Genomic DNA, 27,441 nt, shown 5'->3' with positions numbered 1-27,441 from the left:
GTGCACTCTGTACAGCAGGCAAGCTACAGGAATACCCAATATGGCTGCCATAGAGCTGACAGAGGCTGCAAGGGAAGCCTCCATATTCACTCAAAACAACATGCAAGTCCGATTAAATGAGAAATGTGCCAAATAGTAAGTCTATGTGATGGATACTAGGTGATCAGCCGGGACATGCTTTGGTAGTTCCTTCTGTTTTTTTCCCATATATCATAGAAATAAGCAATTCAGTCCATCAAATCTATGCCAGTTTTTCAAGCAATTGCATTATTCTTTATTTACTTCCTTTGAGCTTTCACAGACCTATGTGCTGTCCTTAATTTTCATACCACCTACCTGCACGAGGGACAATTTGTAGTCAGCAATTATCTTTTAAACAGCATTTCATTTGTGATGAGGGACGAAACTGGAGGAGCTGAGGGAAAGCCACATTCTCACAGGGAGAACTTGTCTTTGAGGTCATTACCGAACCTGGATCACTGGGACAGCGAGGCAACAACTTTACCTATTTCACAGCTTTGTCTGCAGGAGTGAAAATACCCATATAATGGCACGACGCATAAAGAAGTTTGCTGTGCCGGCAAAGTGTGTAATCTGCACAGGAGTGTTTAATGGATAGTAAAATGTGTTGAATCCATGGATCTGAATTCTTTAACCAGGATACCAAGTATCAGGAGACACAGAAGTGCTATACCAATTGTTTAAGTAATTGGAGAAATGATGTGTTAATTCATGTGTTATAATCATTGAGGTGCACCTACAAAACAACATATGAGCAAGTTTTATGCAGCTCCTATGCTTTCCTACCTGATTAGTGGCAACATGTAAAATTATGGAGTCACTTGTGACTGGGACTAGGCTCCTTAGGCAAAGTGTCTCTTACTGGGGGTTTCCTTGGAGCTTGGCTTGTGTTGTCAAGGTTTGCCACCACGGGTCAACTGGAAGGTGAGGCTGCTGATGCCGAGTAAGGGCACGTCCCAGTGGCCACCTTCTGCTAGTCCTCAAATTCTGCCTCATGGTGTTAAGCTTCAGATATCCTTGTTGCCTTTCCTCGGACATTACCTACTATCTTCAATGTTTAGATTGTGCAGCATGAGATACGAAATTTCCGTGTCTTTCTAGCACGTACTGCAGAGCACCCCACCGAATAATGCAGGCAACAAACATACATTAATATTAGACAATTTTCTCTTGTTCCATACTGAGCTAGACATTGTGGAACTTAAAGCCTTGTCCATTGAGGTAAAGAACTGTAAAATAGATGAAATTTTTTCCTTGCAGATAGTATGGCATCTGCCTCAACGTCTAAATTTGGCAGTGAGCAATGGATCCGAAGGCATAGCAAAGATCTGCAGCGGCTGGGTAAAATGATCATGAGGCATGTACATTGACAATGTAATCTTGTCCTCCTTAGCCAGTTTGTTCCATCTATGAGAGGAAAGCCAAAAGTTATCCTTCAGTTTCACATACCTTAAGGATGAAAGCATTGAAAAATCAGAGCTTGTAAATGACTTCTCTGCCAGAACGGTCTAGGGAGAATCTGACATCAGTTCTTTACCCTGCCCCCTGATCTCCAACCCAACCGCAGTTGCTCACTGTTGACATACTGAAGTTTCCAATAACAGGGAGCCGTCCACTGTGTCATAACTGAGCTACTTATTCATTCACTAAAGGCTCAACAAACATCCACTCAAATGCAGCACAGTCTGTGGAACTTGTGTAGTCTGGGAGCTTACAATGAATTTAGAAGCTGCCCAGTCAAGTCTACTGACTGAAGAATTGGTTCAGGAAGCAGGGTTTCAGTTTTCTTAAAGATTGGGATATCCTCTGAGGAAATTATGACCTGTATAAAAAGGATGTATTTAGTCAGACCATTAAATTTCTACGTTAGGAAGGAATGGATTTGGGAGGCTTCATCTGTTCCCTGGAAACTGAACTGGTTACAAGTTATGTTTGGACAGCAGAGGCATTAATCTTGAGGGGCACAAAATATCCTTCCTCTATCATTGGCCTGTCCTTCCTCACAGTCTCACAACACACTGTATAAATGATCTAATTCTGCTCCTATGTGTTATAGTAATATGGCCTTATAGAATAAAACTTTATTTTCACTAATCAAGACAACGAGATTGTGACGCTGCTCCAGTCTGTGCAAAACAGATATTTACAATGCATTTGGTAGTGCTTCATTTTAAAAAAAACTATTTACAGTACTATGCAGAAGTCTTCGGCACCCAAGATTTTTAATATGGTTTCACATGACGTGGCCTCCACAGAGCTCTGATCTCAATGTCATCGAGGCTGCCTGGGATTACTTGGCGAGACAGAAGCAAACAAGACAGCCAAAGTCTGCAGAAGAACTGCGGCAAGATCTCCAAGATGCTTGGGACAACCTACCAGCTGATTTTCTTATAAAACTGCGTGGCAGCCTACCTAAGAGAAGTGTTGCAGTTTTAAAGGCAAAGGGTAGTCACACCAAATATTGATTTGATTTAGTTTTTTTTTACTGTTTACTGCCCTTATAGTAATTTTTTTGATATTTCGAAAATCATACTTCCATTATTTTTGTAAGTTTTAAGACTTTTGCACTATACTGTACATGCAAAAAGCGACTTTGATAGTCCATAATACTCAAAGGACACTGGCAGGCCGAGGTGTAGCATTATTCAGCTGCACAACAGCCTATGGGAACAGGGGCTGCAAAACAGTGCTCCTTGCATCACTTTATATAGAAAAGCAAAAAGCTGATGCCACGAGCTTCCACTTCTGCTGAGACTATTCCACAATAGTTATAGTGTAGAAGTTTGAGCTTCAATTTATATTGACATGGGTGGAACTTGATGTCTTTTGGTGCACTGTTTATATCAGGGAACGATCAGGTGAACTAACATGGATAACACACAAATGCCTAGTTCCTGTTTAGATTTGCCCCAACTTCAGCCAGAAAGGATCTGCTTCAGATGAAATTGAATTTTGCCTTATTAGTAACTAAAAACAGATAAACTACATATAACTAAAAGCTTAAAATTTAATCCTGTTTTTAGCCATCTGGATTTTTCTACTGATTTTATTTTTTTGTTTTCATTATCTTGGTTCTGTAGCAGTTTAATTTTTCTCTGCGGTTAACTATATTTTCTTTAAGGAGCTTGGTTCTATTCCAATTTAGATCCAGCAAATGTTTCCGAGCAGGCTTGCCACTCAGCAATACCCAGTGTCCAGGAAAGAAGGAAATTTAATTTTTAATGTGTTTAGTCAGACCATTAAATTTCTACGTTAGGAAGGAATGGATTTGGGAGGCTTCATCTGTTCCCTGGAAACTGAACTGGTTACAAGTTATGTTTGGACAGCAGAGGCATTATACTCATTTCTACCCACAATCTTGCATTGGTTCTTCATATTGAACAGCACTTGAAAGAAAAACAGAAGGGGAAGATCGAAATTTATATGACATTCTTCTCAACTTTAGGATGGCTAAAAATGCTTTGCAGTTTCCAAAGGTTATTTCTTGTATCACAGTAACAGATTTTTGTTTGGGTTATGAAAATGGAATTGAATTTTGAGATTGGGCAGCCATTATTATAACACATGATTAGCACAAACAACCAGGTCAAATGTCTATCTTTATGTAGATATATTTTCCCCTTCAATATAGTTGCTCACAATTGTACATCTCTACACAAATTTCATGCTCTCAGGACTCTCTTGTGTAAATCCTGAATTTACCAGACATCCCCAGCTTATGAATACCCAACTTATGATTCAAGACTTAAGATTCAAGATTGCTTAATGTCATTTCCAGTAAAGGATCCAGTGCAGTACAAAAAAAAACAGTAAGATAAGTAACTCAATAATAAAAACCACAAAAATTACAGTATAAATACATAAACAACAGGAATTCTGCAGATGCTAGAAATTCAAGTAACACACATCAAAGTTGCTGGTGAACGCAGCAGGCCAGGCAGCATCTCTAGGAAGAGGTACTAGTTCTGACGAAGGGTCTCGGCCTGAAATGTCGACTGTCCAGCTCTTGGCTCCATCCCTCCCCCTCCTGTCTTCTCCTATCATCTCAGATCTCCCCCCCCCCCACTTTCAAATCTCTTACTATCTCTTCTTTCAGTTAGTCCTGACGAAGGGTCTCGGCCTGAAACGTCGACTGCACCTCTTCCTAGAGATGCTGCCTGGCCTGCTGCGTTCACCAGCAACTTTTATGTGTGTTGCTTGAATTTCCAGCATCTGCAGAATTCCTGTTGTTTGCGTTTAGAGCCAGGGAATAAATGACTTTCCCTGAGAAGAGTACAGCTGGTCCCCAGGTTGCAACAGGATTCCATTTCTGAGAACTGTTGTATGATGGAAATGGAAAAAAAATGGTTCATTTGAGATGAACACAGAAAGCAAGTTAGTGAGTGATTTGATTCGTTCAACACTCTCAGCTCTGCATGATTCAACCCAGCCCCAACAGTAGCAACTTTTAGAGGGTGAGGAGGGAAGGGGTGTAGAGAAGTCCCATTCCCCTCCTGCTGAAGGTGCCTGCAGTCCTGCAGAAGATGACAAATCCATCCTCATCCATCTGACCGGTCTCTCAAACATAAACACAAGAGGTTCTGCAGATACTGGAAATCCGGAACAACACATACAAAATGGTGGAGGAACTCAGCAGGTCAAGTGGCATCCAGGGAAATGAATAAATATTTCACATTTCAGGCCGAGACCCCTCATCAGGACTGGACGGGAAGGGGGGACGGGATGCCAGAATAAGAGGTGAGTGGAGTGGAAGGAGGCCAAACTAAAACGTGATAGGTGAAGCTAGATGTGTGTGTAAGGTAAGGGGCTTGAGAACAAGTAACCTGATAGGAGAGGTGAGTGGACCAGAGGAGAAAGGGAAGAAGGAGAAGCACCAGAGGAAGGTGAGAGGCAGGTGGGAAGAAGAGGTAAGAGGCCAGAATGGGGAACAGTTCAAATACTTTGTGTGCGGTCTCTTGTGTGCCCTTTTATATATGAGGGTCTCCAGATAAAATCCGAAAGCTCACTAATACCTCTACTTTCTGAAGAGGCCAAAGAGTGCTGGACAATGCACGTTGATACTCATGACCTTCTACAGGTGTGGAGTAGAGAGCGTCCTAACATGCTACATTACTGGATGGTATGGGAACTACATTGTAGCAGACAGGAAGGTTCCACAACAGATAGTCAAGACTGCCCAACACATCCCTTGCATCAGCCTACCCACCATCATGTATGCAGAAATATTCCAGGAAAAGGCCAGCAATATCATAAAGTATCCCACCCACCCTGCTCATGGACTGTTTGTCCCACACCCATAACACAGGAGGCTACATAGCATCCAAGCTAGAATGACCAGAATCAAAAATCACCCACTAACCCACCCCACCACCACTACTTTACCATTTCCTGTCAGATGGAGCCAAGAGCAGTCCTCTTCCTAGAGATGCTGCCTGGCCTGCTGCGTTCACCAGCAACTTTTATGTGTGTTATTCCCTGGCTCTTGTGTGGCTCATTGTCTCCTTATATGGAATGACCACTTCACAGAGTGTGCCTTTGCTGTGTTCTGAGCCAATATTTCACAGAAAATATTTTTTGAAGAATTTAAGGCAAAGCAAGATTTTCTAAATTTTTGAGAGAAACACTTTTCAAAACAGTCCAGAGTCTAGGGATTAAAGTTGCGTTTATGAAATCTGAAACCAATAAACATTTGTTAGACTGCTTTGGCAATGAATAAAGACTTCATCCACTCCTTTGGGAAGTACCTGGTCCCATGTGGCTAGCAGAGTTTAGAGCTCTGTTCTGCTTTGTGAACACATGGAGGTGAAATAAGAAATAAGAAGATTCAAAGTAATCTGGAGCTTTAATCAGAATTCTATAAAATGTGAGGCTTTGTTGTTTTTAAATTGTGCAAGATCACTCACTGATAAACATTATGTTTTACTGTTACATGCAGGCATATTGGGGAAGTATCTGGCTTGATAACATCTGTTTAGACTTCAGGCACTACATGCACTGTTCGGGTGTAAAGTTGCAACTCAGTGGTGAAGGCAGCTATATTGGTGAAGTTGTTGCTGCTAACTCCTGACAGATATTGACAGTTTTCGGATTGTCTTGTGCTTTCCAGAGTTGCTGCAGGCTACTGAAGTCTGTAGGGATTCAGCGAGATAAGGAGTCATATGGCAGGTGCTGAATGAGTTGCTGTTGACTCTAATGCTTCTTCATAAAACACTTACAGCCAGATAAGGGTGGATTAGTTGGTAATCTCTTGTCAAAAACAACATGACTGCAGTAGAAGCCAGTCAGATCAAAGCATCCAGTGATAACATTGTATAACATGGAATGGGATCTTTCATCTCACCATATTCATGCTGACCATTTTCCTTTCCATACTGATCCCATTTGCCTGCATTAGGTCTGTATCCTTCTATGCCTTGCTTATATAAGTGCCTGCCTAAATTTCCGTTAAACATGGTGACTTTATGTGACTCTCCCTCCTTTTATGGCAGCGAGTTGTAGACATCAACATTCCTTTGTATTTTAAAAAAGCACTTTCCCCTCAAATCCCTTTGAAATTCCTTCGTCTCTTAGAAGGAAACCTATGCCCTCTTGTTTTTGCCACCCACTATGGGGAAAAAAGAATCAATCTTCTATCTAAAGATTGGATTGATGCTTCTGATGGGTCACCCTCCAGCCTCCTTCTCTTCAAGGATGACAAACATTACAACAGAACATTTGAGTTGAGAACCTTGAACTTAACAATCAACTGGTCATAGTAGTAGTTAGCACAAAACAACCAAATTGTTATAACAACCCATCAAATTCATGACAAGTTTGGTTCACTGGTTCATTGGTGAGACCAGTGGCGGTGGAGTTGCATGGCCTTGGTTGGAATGCGGACCAGGGCCTCACATCACAGGTCACCTGTTGCAGCACCCGGAGAAGGAGATGTTAGAGGAGGTGTGACACAGTGTCCATGTTGGGTCGGGGCTAGCCCCCTCATCGGCGCTGCTCTCCAGTGTTCACTTGGTGGACCACAAGCTGCAGCTACCCTTTTTTTTAGCACATGATGATCGTGCTGCTGCAGGCATGTTCTTGCTGACAACATCCTGGGCACCATCAATCTACAAGACACTGAAGGACTTGGGCTATATTATTAGAGTGGATTCTAATTAATTGGGACATCTCTGGACCAGTACGTTCTGAGCCAATTAAGCCGCTGACCCAATTAGTCAGAGTTCCATGGAAATAGTTAAAAGGTATAAAAAAGACAAACTACTGTTCAACTGAGTAACAATTTATGTACTTAAATGAGATACAGAACAAATTAGAACACTACCAATACCTCTACAATACTATAAAACTGTGTGTTCGTTTCTAATAGTTATCGCTGGAGGAATTCGTCTGCTGTGTTCTTATGATTGACTGTAGTGAGCAAAATCAGTGCCGGCACCTAGTGCAGATAATGGACTGCATTCATACAATACCTTAGATGATTACATTCTCTAAATCTTCATTTTCATTGTAACATTCAAGATGATTGTCGATACCGATGTATTTCCTAACTTGTTGAAGTAGTGAAATCGTTTCATTTCACTCCCAGCCATTTCTGATATCTCCAAGCCTGGATGCTTGAAACTGTGGTAAACAAAGCAGTTCTGAATTGCCTTGCTGCTTATTTCTCGCCAGCTATCAGTGACAAATATCACTGCTTTTTGATCATAAATGCACACAACTGATGGCATTTAAAAACTGATCGCTCTAAGCGTGATGTAGTGTCTAATGGCCACGCAAGTGCCTGTGACTGAAGCTAGTTAGAAACTATTCCACAAAAGTCTACTGCCCCAGTTACGTGACATACTGTCACAAATAAATGAAGGGAATCCATCTATTTTCTTGATTTAGTTTTTGTTCTTTAAGAGCTGTCCCAAATAAGCAGCTGCCCTGATAGTTCAATTAACTGGAATCCACTGTATTTTTTGTGCATCTGTATGTTTGGTTGGCATCCGTCTGACTTGAAGGACAATGGGCAGTGATGGTCTTCATCACAAGCCTGGGCAGAAGGTATGGAGATCCTGAGATGCCCAGTCATTAAGTTCCCCCTCTCGGTCTCACCAGTGTAGTCCTAAGGAAAGCTAATCAAGTAATACTTTTGGCACCAGCTTGGCTGCAGGAGCTGCCAGAAGGATGTTCAATGACATCCAGCCACCTTTTGGGGCTCCAGATCTGCTGTCTGGGTTTACTCCCGTAGCCTTCGTCTCTCCCAAGGCTGCCTACAAGGCAGTGGGGCTATTTACTCATAGCTGGGGATCTGGTTCACGAGCGCCAGGGCATGTCCACACACCAGTGGGCCTGCGTGCTACATGTGCAGGGGCCAGACCTTCTCCCTACCCGCTATAGTTCAGCCTGAGTCCAAAAGGAGTTAATTTTCCATGTATCGCCTGTGAGGAGGCACTACATGAGGCTTGCTGTTGGAGAGGCTATGTACTAGCAGGGAGAGACTCACACATTCAGCTCTCCTTTTCACAAGACTGCTAACCAGCGATGGATGCAGAAAGTGAGAAAGACAGCCACTACCCACTATACCACCACACAGACACATCTCAACAAACACTTTGACAGTATGTTCACTACTATCTTATAGCTGCTATCTGCCCTCTGAAAGTTAGAGCTCAGTTTGCCAGAAATATTGATCAAACTCTTACCTCCCCAAATGCTTCCTGACCCCGTGAGTTCCTCCAGCAGTTCGTTCTTTTACTCAGCAGTCAAGCATGGGCTGCAGTAGCAAACAATATGCACATCACAAAATTAACAGTTATTTTATCATTTTCAACAAGAGACGACTTATCATTCATACTCAATAACATTATCGTCACCAAGTGCCCCATCATCACCACTGGCCAAATTCTCACTTGGACCATGTACTGTGGCTACAAAAGCAGGAACCCAGGAAGCGTACAGTGAGTGACTCAGCTTTTGGTCACACAGTACAGGACCATCATCTTCAAATCAGGAATGTGAGGGAATACCCTCCACTTGCTTGAATAAGTTCAGCTCCAACAACACTCCAGAAAATTGATAGCATTCACTTGACCGGGAACCTATTCACTTGCCATTCCCAGTGCACTATGATTTTAGTGTGTAAAATTTTCAAAATGCCCCTCAGTTATTCACTTAATCTTTTCCAACAACCAAGGCAAAAGGCACAAAGGAATGGCATCACATGCAGGTACTCGTCAAAAACAAATTGATTGTTGTCTCTTACTAGCTCTTCCTTCAGTTAGTCCTGACGAAGGGTCTTGGCCCAAACGTCGACTATACCTCTTCCTGGAGATGCTGCCTGGCCTGCTGCGTTCACCAGCAATTTTGATGTGTGTTGATTGTTGTAGGAAGTCTTACTCCATTTGTAAATGGCTTTGGTGAAACTATATCCAGTGTTTACCTTTGATATCCTTATTTAGCATTCTTTTGAGTTGAGAAGAATTACTTTAATAATGTATATTTTTGAGAAGATTTAATTAGATCCTTGTCAGGGTTGAGACTATTTCCCATAGTTATGGAGTCAAGAACCAAGAGGTATTGTCTCAGCATAATTAGTGGTCCATTTATAATATGTAGGAGCCTCATGTCAACTCTACCAAATACTGTAACCAAGAAGGAGTTCATAATTTAATGTCAGTTGGATGCGGGGACAAATGCACAAATCACGCAGATCAATGCTTGCTATTCTGGCAGCAGACAAGTTCCATTTATTCGGAGGTTGCCTGTAGTTTCATCTGCATTTCTGCATCGTGTACATGCCAATGTGAAACAAGGATTTTCTGTGGAGACGTCACTCGAGATGCTGGTTTATAACTTGTTTACATATAAGCAACATGCATACGCAGAAGAGTACCTAATCACACCAGTTTACCGGCAAGAGAAACAAATTCTCTTCTCCCTGGTCTATTCTGGAGAAAGTGCTTTGCAGTGATCCTCACAATGAATGTTACAGTTTATGAACTCCTCAAAGCCTTGCTATCATGACAGTTTCACTCTTCCCACCGGCGTTTTGGCAATCTCAAGACGCAGGGGTATAAAGAGGAGAAGGAAAAGAGGATGTACAGGTGAAAGGTTGGTGAAGTGAGAATATTTGTTTCTGTTGTCTTACTCATATCAGGTTATAAAGTGGGTTCCTAAAGGATTCATTTTAAACCAAAAAAATGCTATGATCAATAACTGTGGGTAGCCTTTAATGAAACAACTGAACAGGCAAAGGTGCAACACTTTGCTTAGGAGATGTATATTCAAACATGACTGAAGGCCACAAAATAACATTAAAACCAAAGCTCGGTAAAGGGTTTGCTTATAAACCAGATATAGAAAAGCTTAAAGCTTTCAAGCCACAAACAAGATTAAGACTTTTACATGACATATTAGCCCCAAGGAAGAAACTATGAACAAGGTCAAAGAATTCCAAGCTGTACACTAATTCCTTTGCAAGTATATATGCATGCACAACAGAGAGATGGTCAATAAATCTCTGAGAAATTAAATGGCAAAAAAATAAATAAGGGAGGATGCAGGATTTATTAAATGAACTTTGAAGTTAAAGGGATCATGAAATGAGACAGTAAGAGACATGAGAAAATGTTTGTTTAGGTATTCTCAAGTACTTCTATTTACAGGAAGTGTTTTGTGGGACTTAAAGGAATTTTATATTAATAGTCAGAATGTGGAATTTCAGTTGCTGAAGCAAGTTGTGTAAAGAAGAGGGAAGCTTGTTCACCCATGTTACTTTTAGCTAATAATATCTATCAGTTAGTCTGAATCATAAAGAAGGCAGGAGTTTCCAAGATTCTTAAAATATAAGTGAGATTTATATCATGTTCCTGGTGTGACACTCATGTAGAACCATGGTCAAAAATAACTATAAAACATCAGCAAGTAAGCTGAAACCTCTGAGTATACAATCAGGATGTTAGGAAAAATTTACGGAAACACATAGAGTAGATATGCAGCTGTCAGCTGGTTGGTCAGATCAGATCGAGCAATGTGCATACCATGGATCATATGTGTGCTCTTTGTTTAATTAATCATAATGATATTCAAAGAAAATGTTTTAAAATCTTTCTATCGCTAAATTTGAATGGGCTGTGGATATTTTTAAATCAAAGTCTGATCTTCTTTTAATAAGTGTGCCCAAGAACTTGGATCATGAACTCGTGAAGATCCAAGACCAAAAGTTCCATCCATGGAGAATACTGTCTTGGCCCCTGTCTAATTGATTAGGTGATAGACAACAGCGAGGACTGTAGGTTAGTGAGTGCACAACTTATTTCCTTCTGAGAAGGACTGGAAGTTTGTTTTGTATGAATCCATATCAATTCTCTCAGGTGGTACCTCAGAAATCATACTAACCTTTTGAGGAACAGTTAGTTGTACAGATGGAACAACCTGCTAGCCCCTTTGAACACACCAACGTACAGCTGTGATGCAACTATGGCTTTTGAGCCAGCATGACGGAAGACTGAAGAATCACAAGAGATTGTAGATGCAGCAATAGACATCCACGTCATAGTAAAATTTAAACTCTCCCATTGTGGCCTAAAGATTTAATCACTGTAGGTGATCTCTTGTGGGATAATGTCTTTCCTCACGGGGGGAGGGGGGGTGGTTTCTCTGCTTGACAGGTGAAACTTGTGTCTGTGAAACAATCTTGGGTTCTGGCACCTCCTCTGTGTTAGTTTTCACATAATAAATCCCAAGGCTACTCAGCCCTGTGTTACTCACATTGTTATCAGGTTTTTCATCAACAGCATGCAGATTTGTGGTCTTTTTGAAACTGCAACTTGACACTTATCTCTTTCTCTTCCCTGTGCTCTCAGTTTGCTTTCGTCTGCCCAGCATGCTCTTTGAATGTGTTTTACTATTGTAGCCCCCCTGGCCAGCCTCAGGGTTGCTCGGCTCGCTGTCGTCTAGGGAGACAGCCCTCGGCCCCGCCAAACTGGGTAATCAGTTTGTGTGGATGCTGTGTGATGTACCCCACCCCGCCCAAACAACAGACAATACACCAGATATGATTAAATGATTTACAGTTTAGAGATGTTACTGGAACTATATAATTAATAGAGAATAAAATATAAAAGGAAAATAAAAGGTGCCACATTTATCAAAGTTCAATCTCTTCATGCACAAACAGTTGGAGCTCAGGACCCTTCTTCTTCATCCTGCAACCCCTCAGACCACCTCGACCGGCCACCTGGGACCAACAACGGTGGTTGACTAGACGCTCCACTTGTGTCCATCTCCGTCTCCTCTCCTCACCGAACGCCCTACTCGGGTTCCGACCCTGTTAGTGGACTCACAGAACCTGGTCCATCCTCTGTCTCTCTCTCCCGCCTTCTACCCAAAAACCCAGCAAATACAATAACTAGTAGAGTGGATAGGGGAGAACCAGTGGATGTGGTATATTTGGATTTTCAAAAGGCTTTTGACAAGGTCCCACACAGGAGATTAGTGTACAAACTTAAAGCACACGGTATTGGGGGTAAGGTATTGGTGTGGGTGGAGAATTGGTTAGCAGACAGGAAGCAAAGAGTGGGAATAAACGGGACCTTTTCAGAATGGCAGGCGGTGACTAGTGGGGTACCGCAAGGCTCAGTGCTGGGACCCCAGTTGTTTACAATATATATGAATGACTTGGATGAGGGAATTAAATGCAGCATCTCCAAGTTTGCGGATGACACGAAGCTGGGCGGCAGTGTTAGCTGTGAGGGGGATGCTAAGAGGATGCAGGGTGACTTGGATAGGTTAGGTGAGTGGGCAAATTCATGGCAGATGCAATTTAATGTGGATAAATGTGAAGTTATCCACTTTGGTGGCAAAAATAGGAAAACAGATTATTATCTGAATGGTGGCCGATTAGGAAAAGGGGAGGTGCAACGAGACCTGGGTGTCATTATACACCAGTCATTGAAAGTGGGCATGCAGGTACAGCAGGCGGTGAAAAAGGCGAATGGTATGCTGGCATTTATAGCGAGAGGATTCGAGTACAGGAGCAGGGAGGTACTACTGCAGTTGTACAAGGCCTTGGTGAGACCACACCTGGAGTATTGTGTGCAGTTTTGGTCCCCTAATCTGATGAAAGACATCCTTGCCATAGAGGGAGTACAAAGAAGGTTCACCAGATTGATTCCTGGGATGGCAGGACTTTCATATGAAGAAAGACTGGATGAACTGGGCTTGTACTCGTTGGAATTTAGAAGATTGAGGGGGGATCTGATTGAAACGTATAAAATCCTAAAGGGATTGGACAGGCTAGGTGCAGGAAGATTGTTCCCGATGTTGGGGAAGTCCAGAACGAGAGGCCACAGTTTGAGGATAGAGGGGAAGCCTTTTAGGACCGAGATTAGGAAAAACTTCTTCATACAGAGAGTGGTGAATCTGTGGAATTCTCTGCCACAGGAAACAGTTGAGGCCAGTTCATTGGCTATATTTAAGAGGGAGTTAGATATGGCCCTTGTGGCTACGGGGGTCAGGGGGTATGGAGGGAAGGCTGGGGTGGGGTTCTGAGTTGGATGATCAGCCATGATCATAATAAATGGCGGTGCAGGCTCGAAGGGCCGAATGGCCTACTCCTGCACCTATTTTCTATGTTTCTATGTAACACCTTTCTTATCAGTAAGGTGATCCAAACAAAACTGCTAGTGGGAGGACTTTCCCAGCAGTTAACATAACAAAGAAGCCCTTTCAATTATAACATAACAAAGAAGCCATTTTAATTATACTACACAGTGACATAAAAAAAAGAAACCCCCTTACACTATGTTGCATTTTCTGTAAGCTTTACCTTTAAATCTGCATTGTATTGGTGTATATAGCCCCCGCCACAACAGTAGCACAATTTGTTTAGCCAGGCTGGTTTCTGTTTAGACGTTGCAATTTTGCTCAAGCTCACTTTAATTCCTGACTGCAACTCAATTGTGTCTTTGTCTGCTGTCTCCATTGAAGCAGCAATTTCAAAGCTCTTTTCAATGTGAATTATGCTTCAGTTAGGAGCTGTTTTTGAGTGTATTCTTAAAAGATTCCATAAGTTAAATGATCTCTCAATGCACCATTAAGCCCATCACTGAACACACAGTGCTCAGACAATTTCTTCAGTTCAGGCATATAAACTGAAATGGACACCTCTTCCTTTTGATTCCACTTATGAAACCCAAAGCGTTCTGCAATCAACAATGGTTTCAATGCTAAATGTTCCTGCATTACTTTCATGATATCAGCAAAGCTCATTCCGGCTGGTTTGGTTGGAGCAGTTAAACTTCTAAGCAAATTGTACGCTTCCCCACCTATTACACTCAACAAAACTGGCACTCATTTTTCATTGGCTATTCCATTTGCTGCAAAATGCTGCTCGATTTGTACAGTATAGATATTCCTGTTACTTGCTCTGCAATCGAACACATTTATCTTTCTGATGTAGCCAGCCATTTCTGCTTTTTAAAATTTCTTATTATATCACCAGGTACTCACCGTTTATGAACCTATGAATTTCATCCGTGTTCTGCCTTTTATTTTAACTTGAGCGTCTCGCTGTGCAATCAAAGAAAAACAACATGCTGTCCTTCTTTAAACTTAAATGTCTCTCTCTTCTCCCATATGAAGAAAGAACATGCTGCACTTCAACATGTAGGAAGTCATTTTGGGTTTGTTTTAAAACTTTCTTATTGCCTCTATTACGTTTTATAACTCCAAAACATAAAACTAATCAAAAGAAAAACACAAACACGAGGAATTCTGCAGATGCTGGAAATTCAAGCAACACACATCAAAGTTGCTGGTGAACGCAGCAGGCCAGGTAGCATCTCTAGGAAGAGGTACAGTCGACATTTCAGGCCAAGACCCTTCGTCAGGACTAACTGAAGGAAGAGTTAGTAAGAGATTTGAAAGCGGGAGGGGGAGGGGGAGATCCAAAATGATAGGAGAAGACAGGAGGGGGAGGGATGGAGCCAAGAGCTGGACAGGTGATTGGCAAAGGGGATATGAGAGGATCATGGGACAGGAGGCCCAGGGAGAAAGACAAGGGGCAGGGAGAACCTAGAGGATGGGCAAGGGGTATAGTCAGAGGGACAGAGGGAGAAAAAGGAGAGTGAGAGAAAGTATGTGTGTATAAAAATAAATAACAGATGGGGTACGAGAGGGAGGTGGGGCATTAGTGGAAGTTAGAGAAAGCAGGATCTCCCAGTGGCCACACATTTTAATTCCACATCCCATTCCCATTCTGATATGTCTATCTATGGCCTCCTCTACTGTAAAGATGAAGCCACACTCAGGTTGGAGGAACAACACCTTATATTCCGTCTGGATAGCCTCCAACCTGATGGCATGAACTTCCGCTAATGCCCCACCTCCCCCTCGTACCCCATCCATTATTTATTTATATACACACATTCTTTCTCTCTCTCTCCTTTTTCTCCCTCTGTCCCTCTCACTATACCCCTTGCCCATCCTCTGGGTTCCCCCCACCCCCACTTTTCCTTCTCCCTGGGCCTCCTGTCCCATGATCCTCTCATATCCCTTTTGCCAATCACCTGTCCAGCTCCTGGCTCCATCCCTCCCCCTCCTGTCTTCTCCTGTCATTTTGGATCTCCCCCTCCCCCTCCCATTTTTAAATCTCTTACTAGCTCTTCCTTCAGTTCGTCCTGACGAAGGGTCTCGGCTTGGAACGTCAACTGTACCTCTTCCTAGAGATGCTGCCCGGCCTGCTGCGTTCACCAGCAACTTTGATGTGTGTTGCTTAAAAGAAAAACACAGAGACAGGGATAAAAGTATCCACTTCATTTTAACTTTTAGTGAGGCGTGTGCTTATGACATGGTGGCATGATGACGTATGTCATTCACATACTTTTACATATAACCCATAATGAATTACATAAACAATAGAGAATGCTAATCAAACAGTATATTTACAATAATACCCAAATATTACTGAAATATTAAATACACAGTAGTTTCCATCTCCACCTATTGAGTTCCTCCAGCCGTTTGTTTTTGACAGCTGCTGCCCTTGGATGACAAACCTCTGAGCTTGTAATGCAGCACGGTGATGCAGGGTGGTTTTGCCTACGCTGATGTGCAAGTCATGGTACCATTAGACACAATGTCAACCTTGGGCTCCAAACCTTTCGAGCACTTTCATGCTTAAATGCTGGGACTCCAAAATCTTCCTAAATCTATGGGTGAAGAGACTCCTCCACATAGTTTATAGGTCTTGTCACAGGAATCAGAATGTCCCAACTATTTAATTGCTCATGTCCTACCTCTCGAAGCCACCCTCCCCTCACTACTGAATGTTCTGGTGTGAAACTTGTCTGCTTCCGTGCCCTTCAATGAACTAGCACCTCCTGAGCTATTATCTGCTGTCAGGCTCGCAGGACTCTTATCTTGGTATCTCAATATCTCTAGGGCCTACTTCTGAGCAAATCTTTAACTTAAGCAAAGAATGGTGTTGCAGTTGGTGGCTCTTAGCATAGAATCGAGCAGATGCACAGAATCATAGTCCTGTTATGACTCATCTTAAAGGAGGCCAAAAGGTGGCCAATTTTTAAATTTTGAAATATTTGTTCAATCCTCTATTGAAAGGTAAAAGGAGGATTAGAATGAGGAACATACATCAAAGTTGCTGGTGAACGCAGCAGGCCAGGCAGCATCTATAGGAAGAAGCGCAGTCGACGTTTCAGGCCGAGACCCTTCGTCAGGACTAACTGAAGGAAGAGTGAGTAAGGGATTTGAAAGCTGGAGGGGGAGGGGGAGATGCAAAATGATAGGAGAAGACAGGAGGGGGAGGGATGGAGCCGAGAGCTGGACAGGTGATAGGCAGAAGGGGATACGAGAGGATCATGGGACAGGAGGTCCGGGAAGAAAGACGGGGGGGGTGACCCAGAGGATGGGCAAGAGGTATATTCAGAGGGACAGAGGGAGAAAAAGGAGAGTGAGAGAAAGAATGTGTGCATTAAAAAGAGTAACAGATGGGGTACGAGGGGGAGGTGGGGCCTAGCGGAAGTTAGAGAAGTCAATGTTCATGCCATCAGGTTGGAGGCTACCCATACGGAATATAAGGTGTTGTTCCTCCAACCTGAGTGTGGCTTCATCTTTACAGTAGAGGAGGCCGTGGATAGACATGTCAGAATGGGAATGGGATGTGGAATTAAAATGTGTGGCCACTGGGAGATCCTGCTTTCTCTGGCGGACAGAGCGTAGATGTTCAGCAAAGCGGTCTCCCAGTCTGCGTCGGGTCTCACCAATATATAAAAGGCCACATCGGGAGCACCAGACGCAGTATATCACCCCAGTCGACTCACAGGTGAAGTGATGCCTCACCTGGAAGGACTGTTTGGGGCCCTGAATGGTGGTAAGGGAGGAAGTGTAAGGGCATGTGTAGCACTTGTTCCGCTTACACGGATAAGTGCCAGGAGGGAGATCAGTGGGGAGGGATGGGGGGGACGAATGGACAAGGGAGTTGTGTAGGGAGCGATCCCTGCGGAATGCAGAGAGAGGCGGGGAGGGAAAGATATGCTTAGTGGTGGGATCCCGTTGGAGGTGGCGGAAGTTGCGGAGAATAATATGTTGGACCCGGAGGCTGGTGGGGTGGTAGGTGAGGACCAGGGGAACCCTATTCCTAGTGGGGTGGTGGGAGGATGGAGTGAGAGCAGATGTACGTGAAATGGGGGAGATGCGTTTAAGAGCAGAGTTGATAGTGGAGGAAGGGAAGCCCCTTTCTTTAAAAAATGAAGACATCTCCCTCGTCCTAGAATGAAAAGCCTCATCCTGAGAGCAGATGCGGCGGAGACGGAGGAATTGCGAGAAGGGGATGGCGTTTTTGCAAGAGACAGGGTGAGAAGAGGAATAGTCCAGATAGTTGTGAGAGTCAGTAGGCTTATAGTAGACATCAGTGGATAAGCTGTCTCCAGAGACAGAGACAGAAATATCTAGAAAGGGGAGGGAGGTGTCAGAAATGGACCAGGTAAACTTGAGGGCAGGGTGGAAGTTGGAGGCAAAGTTAATAAAGTCAACTTCCACCCTGCCCTCAAGTTTACCTGGTCCATTTCTGACACCTCCCTCCCCTTTCTAGATATTTCTGTCTCTGTCTCTGGAGACAGCTTATCCACTGATGTCTACTATAAGCCTACTGACTCTCACAACTATCTGGACTATTCCTCTTCTCACCCTGTCTCTTGCAAAAACGCCATCCCCTTCTCGCAATTCCTCCGTCTCCGCCGCATCTGCTCTCAGGATGAGGCTTTTCATTCTAGGACGAGGGAGATGTCTTCATTTTTTAAAGAAAGGGGCTTCCCTTCCTCCACTATCAACTCTGCTCTTAAACGCATCTCCCCCATTTCACGTACATCTGCTCTCACTCCATCCTCCCACCACCCCACTAGGAATAGGGTTCCCCTGGTCCTCACCTACCACCCCACCAGCCTCCGGGTCCAACATATTATTCTCCGCAACTTCCGCCACCTCCAACGGGATCCCACCACTAAGCATATCTTTCCCTCCCCCCCTCTCTCTGCATTCCGCAGGGATCGCTCCCTACACAACTCCCTTGTCCATTCATCCCCCCCATCCCTCCCCACTGATCTCCCTCCTGGCACTTATCCGTGTAAGCGGAACAAGTGCTACACATGCCCTTACACTTCCTCCCTTACCACCATTCAGGGCCCCAAACAGTCCTTCCAGGTGAGGCATCACTTCACCTGTGAGTCGACTGGGGTGATATACTGCGTCCGGTGCTCCCGATGTGGCCTTTTATATATTGGTGAGACCCGACGCAGACTGGGAGACCGCTTTGCTGAACATCTACGCTCTGTCCGCCAGAGAAAGCAGGATCTCCCAGTGGCCACACATTTTAATTCCACATCCCATTCCCATTCTGACATGTCTATCCACGGCCTCCTCTACTGTAAAGATGAAGCCACACTCAGGTTGGAGGAACAACACCTTATATTCCGTATGGGTAGCCTCCAACCTGATGGCATGAACATTGACTTCTCTAACTTCCGCTAGGCCCCACCTCCCCCTCGTACCCCATCTGTTACTCTTTTTAATGCACACATTCTTTCTCTCACTCTCCTTTTTCTCCCTCTGTCCCTCTGAATATACCTCTTGCCCATCCTCTGGGTCACCCCCCCCCGTCTTTCTTCCCGGACCTCCTGTCCCATGATCCTCTCGTATCCCCTTCTGCCTATCACCTGTCCAGCTCTCGGCTCCATCCCTCCCCCTCCTGTCTTCTCCTATCATTTTGCATCTCCCCCTCCCCCTCCAGCTTTCAAATCCCTTACTCACTCTTCCTTCAGTTAGTCCTGACGAAGGGTCTCGGCCTGAAACGTCGACTGCGCTTCTTCCTATAGATGCTGCCTGGCCTGCTGCGTTCACCAGCAACTTTGATGTATGTTGCTTGAATTTCCAGCATCTGCAGAATTCCTGTTGTTTGCATTAGAATGAGGACTCTGACTGGAATCTTCTGTGAGTTCATTCCAACTCTATCAACAGCAAGGGAGTTAGGACAAGCAGGTATACTCTTATGGGTTGTTCCTGCTGCTGCCAAATGTGAAGCAAATTCTCCTACAAGACTGAGTGAAACACTGTCAATAGGAGCAGCTCTAGGCCATTTGGCCCATCGAGTCAAATTTGGCTCTGCATTTCATCCTGGCTGATCCATTTCCCTCTCAGCCCCAGTCTCCTGCCTTCTCCCCATATCCCTTCATGCCCTGACTAATCAAGAACCTATCAACCTCTACCTTAAATATACCCAATGACTTGGCCTCCACAGCTGCCTGTAGCAAGCAATTGCATGATATTGGACTGTCTGTTGATTTGTGGAGAAAATCAACAGCTGTAAAATGAAATCATCGTAAAGAAAAAGAGAACAAAGTGGGTATTCTGCCTTCAGTTTAATCACATGGCACTAATTAATTTTAGGACCTGTTCAACTTAACCTCTATTCTGAAATTTGAATCTTGTGAGTCTGATCATAAATATCTTAATATATGTGCACTCACAATATAAAAAAAAACTAAATTTTCACTGAAGGTCACATTTGTCAAAAATTATTGCTCATAATTCCTAATATTTGTCTATATATTTATGCCAATTATTTCAAATAACGCTGCTGTAAACCACCACAGGAAGTTGTTCCGGCTCCAAATGCACTCATGCCCCAAGCGGAAAGGTCTAGCTGAAATAAACAAACTCATGTTATTGTGAGCATGAGCCTTTTAACAATAGGACCCAGGCAAAGGAGGGGGTTCAACTTCTGCTGGTTTCTGCCAGTAAACATTACTACATCTCCAAAGTTTGAACATTAAAATGAAATAAGAGAGTTTTATCTTTAATCGAGAATGTGAGTGAGAATGTAATACAATATCACTGGGCACCAATGAAACAATCTGAGCTCAAAATTTGGATGAAATAAATCAGTTCAACTGAAAATAATTGAGGTAAGGAAAACCTGCAGATACTGGTATTCAGAATCCAAAACAGAAAATGTGAAGAAGTGCTTATCAGTCTCAGTGGGGAAAGAAAAAAAGAGTTGATATCTCAGGTCAACGGCACTTCATCAGAACTGGAACAAAGAAAATAAAAGTTTCAGAAACAGGAAGGAATGTTTGTGATAGTGCTTGACCAAAATTTGTCAAGATAGAATTAACTTTTAAAAATTGTGATTAAGGAGAAAAGGGAAGGAAATTGAAACAGAGAAATATGGCTATGTCTGTGGACAGAAATACTGCTTACCTGAAATCATAAATTCAAGTCTAAGTTTCATAGGCTTTAATATATGCAGAGAGAAAATGGGTTGTGTTCTCAATGGAGCAAGTAGGTCAAAGACAGATAAGTCAGACTAAGAGTACGCAGAAAACGAAAGTGGTAAGCAACTGAAGCTCATGGTCACTCTTACAGACCGAACTATTAATGGTAAGACTCTTGGCAGTGTGGAGGATCAGGGAGATCTTGGGGTCCATGTCCATAGGACACGCAAAGCTGCTGCACAGATTGACAGTGTTGTTAAGAAGGCATATGGTGAGTTGGCATTCATCAACCGTGGGACTAAGTTCAAGAGCCGTGAGGTAATGTTACAGCTACATAAGACCTTATTTAGACCCCACTTGGAGTACTGTGTTCAGATCTGGTCACTCCATTACAGGAAGGATGTGGATACTCTAGAAAGAGTGCAGAGGAAAGATATAAGGATGTTGCCTGACTGGAGAGCATGCCTTATGAGAATAGGTTGAGTGAACTTGACCGTCTCTCCTTGGAGCGATGGAGGATGAGAGGTGACCTGATAGAGGTGTATAAGATGAGGAGATGTATTGATCGTGTGTACAACCAGAGGCTTTTTCCTGAGGCTGAAATGGCTAACACGAGGGGACATAGTTTTAAGGTGCTTGGGGGTAGGTACAAGGGGGATGTCAGAGATAAGTTTTCACCCACAGAGTGGTGAGTGTGTGGAATGCACTGCCAGCGAAAGTGGTGCAGGTGGATACGATAGGGTATTTTAAGAGACTCTTAGATAGGTACATGAGCTTAGAAAAACAGAGGGCTATGCAGTAGGGAAATTCTAGGCCTTCTATGTAGACTTTGGAAGGGAGAACACATCTACAGCTGTGAAGATCCCTGCTGCACCTGATGACCCTGTGATCTCTGTCTCAGAGGCCGATGTTAGACTGAACCCTCACAAGACAGAAGGTCCCAATGGAGTATCTGGTAAGGCTCTGAAAACCTGTGCCAACCAACTAACAGGAGTATTCAAGGAGATTTTCAACCTCTCACTGCTACGGGCAGAAGTTTCCACTAGCTTTAAAAAGGCAACAGTTATACCAGTGCCAAAGAAGAATAACATGGGCTGCCTTAACGACTATCACTCGGTAGCACTCACATCGACACTGATGAAATGCTTTGAGAGGTTGGTTATGACTAGATTGAACTCCTGCCTCAGCAAGGACCTGGACCCACTGCAATTTGTCCATCATCACAATAGGTCAATGGCAGATGCAATCTCCCATGGCTCTTCACACGGCTTTAGACCACCTAGAAAACACAAACACCTACATCAGGATGCTGTTCATCGAATATAGCTCAGCATTTAATATCATCATTCCCACAATCCTAATTGAGAAGTTGCAGAACCTGGGCCTCTGTACCTCCGTCTGTAATTGGATCCTCGACTTCCTAACCAGAAGACCACAATCTGTGCGGATTGGTGGTAACATATCCTCTTCGCTGACAATCAACACTGGCGCACCTCAGGGGTGTGTGCTTAGCCCACTGCTCTACTCTCTGTATACACATGACTGTGTGTCTAGGCATAGCTCAAACACCATCTACAAATTTGCTGACGACACAACCATTGTTGGTAGAATCTCAGGTGGTGACGAGAGGGTATACAAGAGTGAGATATGTCTACTAGTGGAATGGTGCCACAGCAACAACCTGGCACTCAACGTCAGTAAGACGCAAGAGCTGATTGTGGACTTCAGGAAGGGTAAGATGAAGGAACACATACCAATCCTCATAGAGGGATCAGAAGTGGAGAGAGTGAGCAGTTTCAAGTTCCTGGGTGTTAAGATCTCTGAGGATCTAACCTGGTCCCAACATACTGATGTAGTCATAAAGAATGCAGGTCAGCAGTTACACTTTATTAGGAGTTTGAAGCGATTTGGCATGTCAACAAATACACTCAAAAACTTCTATAGTTGTACCGTGGAGAGCATTCTGACAGGTTGCATCACTGTCTGGTATGGGTGGGGCTACTGCACAGGACTGAAAGAAGCTGCAGGAAGTTGTAAATCTAGTCAACTTGGGCACTAGCCTACAAAGTACCCAGGACATCTTTAGGAAGCGGTGTCTCAGAAAGGCAGCATCCATTAGTAAGGACTTCCAGCACCCTGGGCATGCCCTTTTCTCACTGTTACCATCAGGTAGGAGGTACAGAAGCCTGAAGGCACACACTCAGCGATTCAGGAACAGCTTCTTCCCCTCTGCCTTCCGATTCCTAAATGGACTTTGAAGCTTTGGACACTACCTCACCTTTTTAATATACAGTATTTCTGTTTTTGCACATTTTTTAATAATCTATTCAATATGTGTAATTGATTTACTTGTTTATTTAATATGTTTTATTTTATTTATTATTTTTTTTCTCTCTGCTAGATTATGTATTGCATTGAACTGCTGCTGCTAAGTTAACAAATTTCATGTCACATGCCGGTGATAATAAACCTGATTCTGATTCTGAGCTTCTAGACTAGGTTACACGGTCGGCACAACATTGTGGGCCAAAGGGCCTGTAATGTGCTGCAGATTTCTATGTTTCTATGTAACTAAGGTTTTCTGTCAAATGGCTACCAAGTCTGCATTTGTTTTTTTTTCCTAAAATATGGAAACCGGCATCACAGGCACACATTACAATTTGTTAAATTGGAAGAAATTAAAGAGAATTGCTGCTTCATCTGGGACAAGCGTCTGAGTCCCAAGCTCATTGGAAGGGAAAAAGCAAAAGGGTAGGTGCTGCATCTGCAAGGGAAAGTGAGAAGGGGAATAGTTGGTGGAGATGAAACAGTTGTCCTGGAAATCACTTTTCTGTGGTTGAGAGGCCTATTGACCATGGTAGATGGAAGCACACAGTCAACGGAAAATGAAAACATCCTAAAAGCAAAGATTTTGAATTCCTCATAATAACAGGCTTGGAATAGACCTTTTTCCGGCAAACAGTTACTTGGTACGTGGAAGGTCTTCAAAGTGTAAAATTTGAGAGTATAGAATTTGTGTGTTTCTCTTTGAGTAAAAGGCAAGGTTAACAGTGTTAGATACGTGGGTTATAACCAAAGAGAAAAATGGCTGGAATCACTCAGCATTTTAATGCAAGTGTGATTATTAGGTGTGTCAAAAATCAAACTTAAAAAAATTATTGAAAACAGTGAAAAGAAAGCTGCCAATATTTACAAAACAATATCTACTGCAAAACACAATAATAGATCCATACTTATTTCTTGCCCAGTGTGAACTCCTGGCAGCCCAATCTCTCTCCCCTATCGAGAGCAAGGAACCCAGTTTATTAGGCACCAGGACATACCATACTTAATTACCCACAAAGTTAACTTGAATTAGAATATGATGCACCCCACAATGTAGTAACAATCATATTACAAAATAAACAGAAGTATCTACCTTAAATACAGTATATAGACAACACATCCCCATTACTAAAGAAGTGGAACATTCCGCTGTGCATGGAAGGAAAGACACCAGAAATCCAACCCCAGCACATCAGTTCGGTTTCGGACCCACTATGAGAATACACTGGGGACGACATTGAAGTACGTTCACTCAGCACAATGACAAGGCAATGTTTGTGTGTGTGTGGGAATACACGTGTGTAAAGAGTGCATTTACCAAATGCTCTCCAACACAAACAGGTTTAGAGAACCTTAGTTTTAGAGGGATATTGAATCCCTAGAAAAATTACCAGCATTTCTATGCAAAAGCAGTCACGTTTGGGATTTTCTTTTTTTTTTGTAGTTTATTTTTTATTGAGTTTCATCATCAAACATTTCCATAGGATGTATTTCAGATACTGTACATATATATCATATAATCATATTTGTCACAAATCTCCACATAATATTTATCTGAAGTATACTCTTACAGAAAGAAGAGGAAAGAAATTTAAAAACACATCCAAAGTTTATAGCTGCTCTTTGCTGGTGGTTTCCTGATGGCATTCCAAAACTGGACTCCTTATGGTGTTCTTATGTGATCTCAAATTTCAAAGTAAATTTATTCCAATAAGATGGCAGTGCATATACATGCAGCAGCCTCACGGAGGCCAACCGAAGGTGCTTTACTTCCTTGTTAAATGTATTTTATACATAGTAAGATGATTCTTTACTCCGATATCTACCTGTATAGCAGGTCCATCACATCAGTGAGCTGCTCGTTGTTCGGAGTAGGCAGCCAGGGTGTCGTAAGAGCCACTGACGGTTCAGAGAAGGCAAGTCGGCCCATCAGGCTGGGGATGTCCAATTGCGCCGGGGGATTTGAGCAGGGCCATCGGGCGGAGGGATTCAAGTCACGCCATAGGGCCTGGGGATTTGAGCTGGTCCATTGGGCCACAGGAGAATCCGGAATGAATGCAGAAGAGCTGACTTGGGTGGAGACCGTACTGTTGCGAGCTACTCGGACGCACCGGAGTTGTCTTATATGCTTCTCTTGCAATCGTAAGACTCTGTTGGACATTGATTGCCGCAGATCTGCTTCCCTTGTTTGGTGACAGACAGGTAGCGAGGCTGCAGTGTTGCCTCAGTTGTAGCTAGAACTAGGCCTCAGCCCACAAGCCTGCGTTGTAGCGTGGCCTGCGTTGTAGCGTGGCGCCTGGGCTCGGGGGGGGGCGCGCGCGGTGGTGGCCGGTGGCCTCTTGACTGCTGGGAAACAAAGTTGTGGGACTTGTCACTCAGGAACTTGGTCTAAAAATTTGTTTTCTTACGTGACTATGTTCTTTTTTTGCCTTTCTCATTACCTTGAATGCGTGTGTATGTTTTTGCACCTTGGCCCCAGAGTAACGTTGTCTCATTCGGCTGTATCCATGAATGGTTTGAATGACGATGAAACTTGATTTGATTATCACAGTACATATATGTCACCATATACCACCCTGAGATCCATTTTCTTGCAGGCATTCACATCAGAACAAAGAAATAGAATAGAATTCATGAAAAACTACACATAAAGTCTGACAAAAAAAAACCAAAGGAAGACAAACTGTGCAAATACAAAAGAGAACAAATAATAATAAATAGAAAACTAATACTGAAGACATGAGGGAATCCATGGATTTTGTGGTGTTTCAGGCTTTTTTATTGAACTAAACATTGTTTATTGATTTTATATACAAGTTTTAATACTTTTGAATGATTCTTCATGTAAGAGTCACGCTGAAACAGTCAAAGTTGTTTACAAATTTTACAGACTGCAAAGCAAGAAGGTATGGATCGTCCAATTGTCAAGTGGTTTATTCCCAGCTGTCTTATGAGTGATGGTTGTTCTGCTTCCTTTCCTCCATGTGAGGGTAGTCACATTCGTAGAAGCACAGGATTTCAACTCTGAAGATCAAACTGTTGCCTCTCGGTGAGTTGACAATTGGCATCAGCAAAATGTAAGTTCAGACTTAATATGCAAGAGCAATGGTAAGCAGGAAATTCTAGTCAATGCCTCGATCAAGAACCCTATATGTTCTTTGCTCTATTCCTTCATGCTGTAGTTGCAATTCTAGAAAGATCTCTATTTGAAGAATTTTCTTGCAAAAATTCTGTCCCATGTGATGTGGCAATCTGTTTCTAAGTTTCTACTCTTCATTACTTTTACTGGATCTATTTCTTACTTTTAAGCATCCATCAAAGATTTTGAAAGCCAGCATTTGTTAAAAGCCTATTACAGTCAGAAATATACCGAGAAAGCAAATACATGGCCTCAATTAATGCATCAATGGATATTCAAGGTGACTGGCAGTTGTGTAGCTAATTGCAGTTTCTACAATAAACAGAATGACATGCCTGCAGCATTTGTCTTATACTGTCTTTACAGATACTGCATCTGCAGAGGCCTTAACTACAAACAGCAGCCTGACAATTATAATCAATGCTATAAGAATGCAATGTTACCTTTCGGCATCAAAATAAATTGCTCTATAATTAGAAATGCAATATTTTCTTCATTCCCTGCTGCATTAAAGATGAAGAAGCAGAAATGCTGTGGTTTTATTTTTAATTTGCAGAAACTGCTTGCAGCAGTGAATTCTTGAGGTTGCAAGCACACCAAATATAGAAGCAGCCTGGTAGTTATAAAAAACATTCTAGTACCTTTGAGAGAAGTGAAGCTCTGGTTGTTCTGCTTTACATGTGTCGCCAGTTCTATACTAACTTCTTGGCGCTTAATCCTCTCAGTCACATGGGGGCAATAAATATACCGGAGTTGCCCACATCCTGAGAACAAGTATATTCAAATGATGATGTACATCACAATTTGCTTTACCAGCCCTTCCTGCACGCACTAATCCACAAGTGATAACAATCAACCCGCAAAAAATTATCCCTTTTGTTTTCACTCCACATCATTTACGTTACATGGTGTTTATAAATGTGAGCACAATGTTTTTCTGTACACACAGTCTTGATTTTAATCTTGGTCCCAATGTGACTGAAGGAAAAGAAAGGTTAAAAGGGCAGCTGGAAGGACATTCATGTGTCCCTTACAGTTGTTTTTCTGCCCACTCATAATTTTTCATCCACATTTTTTGGGACAAAGTTCAAGGTGCATTTATTACCAAAGTATACACACATTATACAACACTGAGATCTGAAACATTGCGGAATATTGGTAGCCGGGGTTGGCTATTGGGAAGTTTGC

General features: G+C 42.9%; 1 long non-coding RNA gene across 1 annotated transcript; it reads right to left on the bottom strand.

Moving 5' to 3' along the window:
* Positions 1–26,997, bottom strand: LOC134342777 (uncharacterized). The gene is made up of 4 exons (XR_010017093.1): positions 26,895–26,997; positions 21,917–22,068; positions 8,706–8,776; positions 1–1,428 (listed from the first exon to the last, which is right to left on the bottom strand). It is a non-coding gene; the product is annotated as an uncharacterized LOC134342777 (long non-coding RNA).
* Between the last annotated feature and the right edge of the window lie 444 nt (positions 26,998–27,441).

Source organism: Mobula hypostoma, chromosome 1 (genome assembly GCF_963921235.1).
Source record: "Mobula hypostoma chromosome 1, sMobHyp1.1, whole genome shotgun sequence".
NCBI classification, from domain to species: domain Eukaryota; kingdom Metazoa; phylum Chordata; class Chondrichthyes; order Myliobatiformes; family Myliobatidae; genus Mobula; species Mobula hypostoma.
This window is presented reverse-complemented; position numbering and strand designations above follow the sequence as displayed.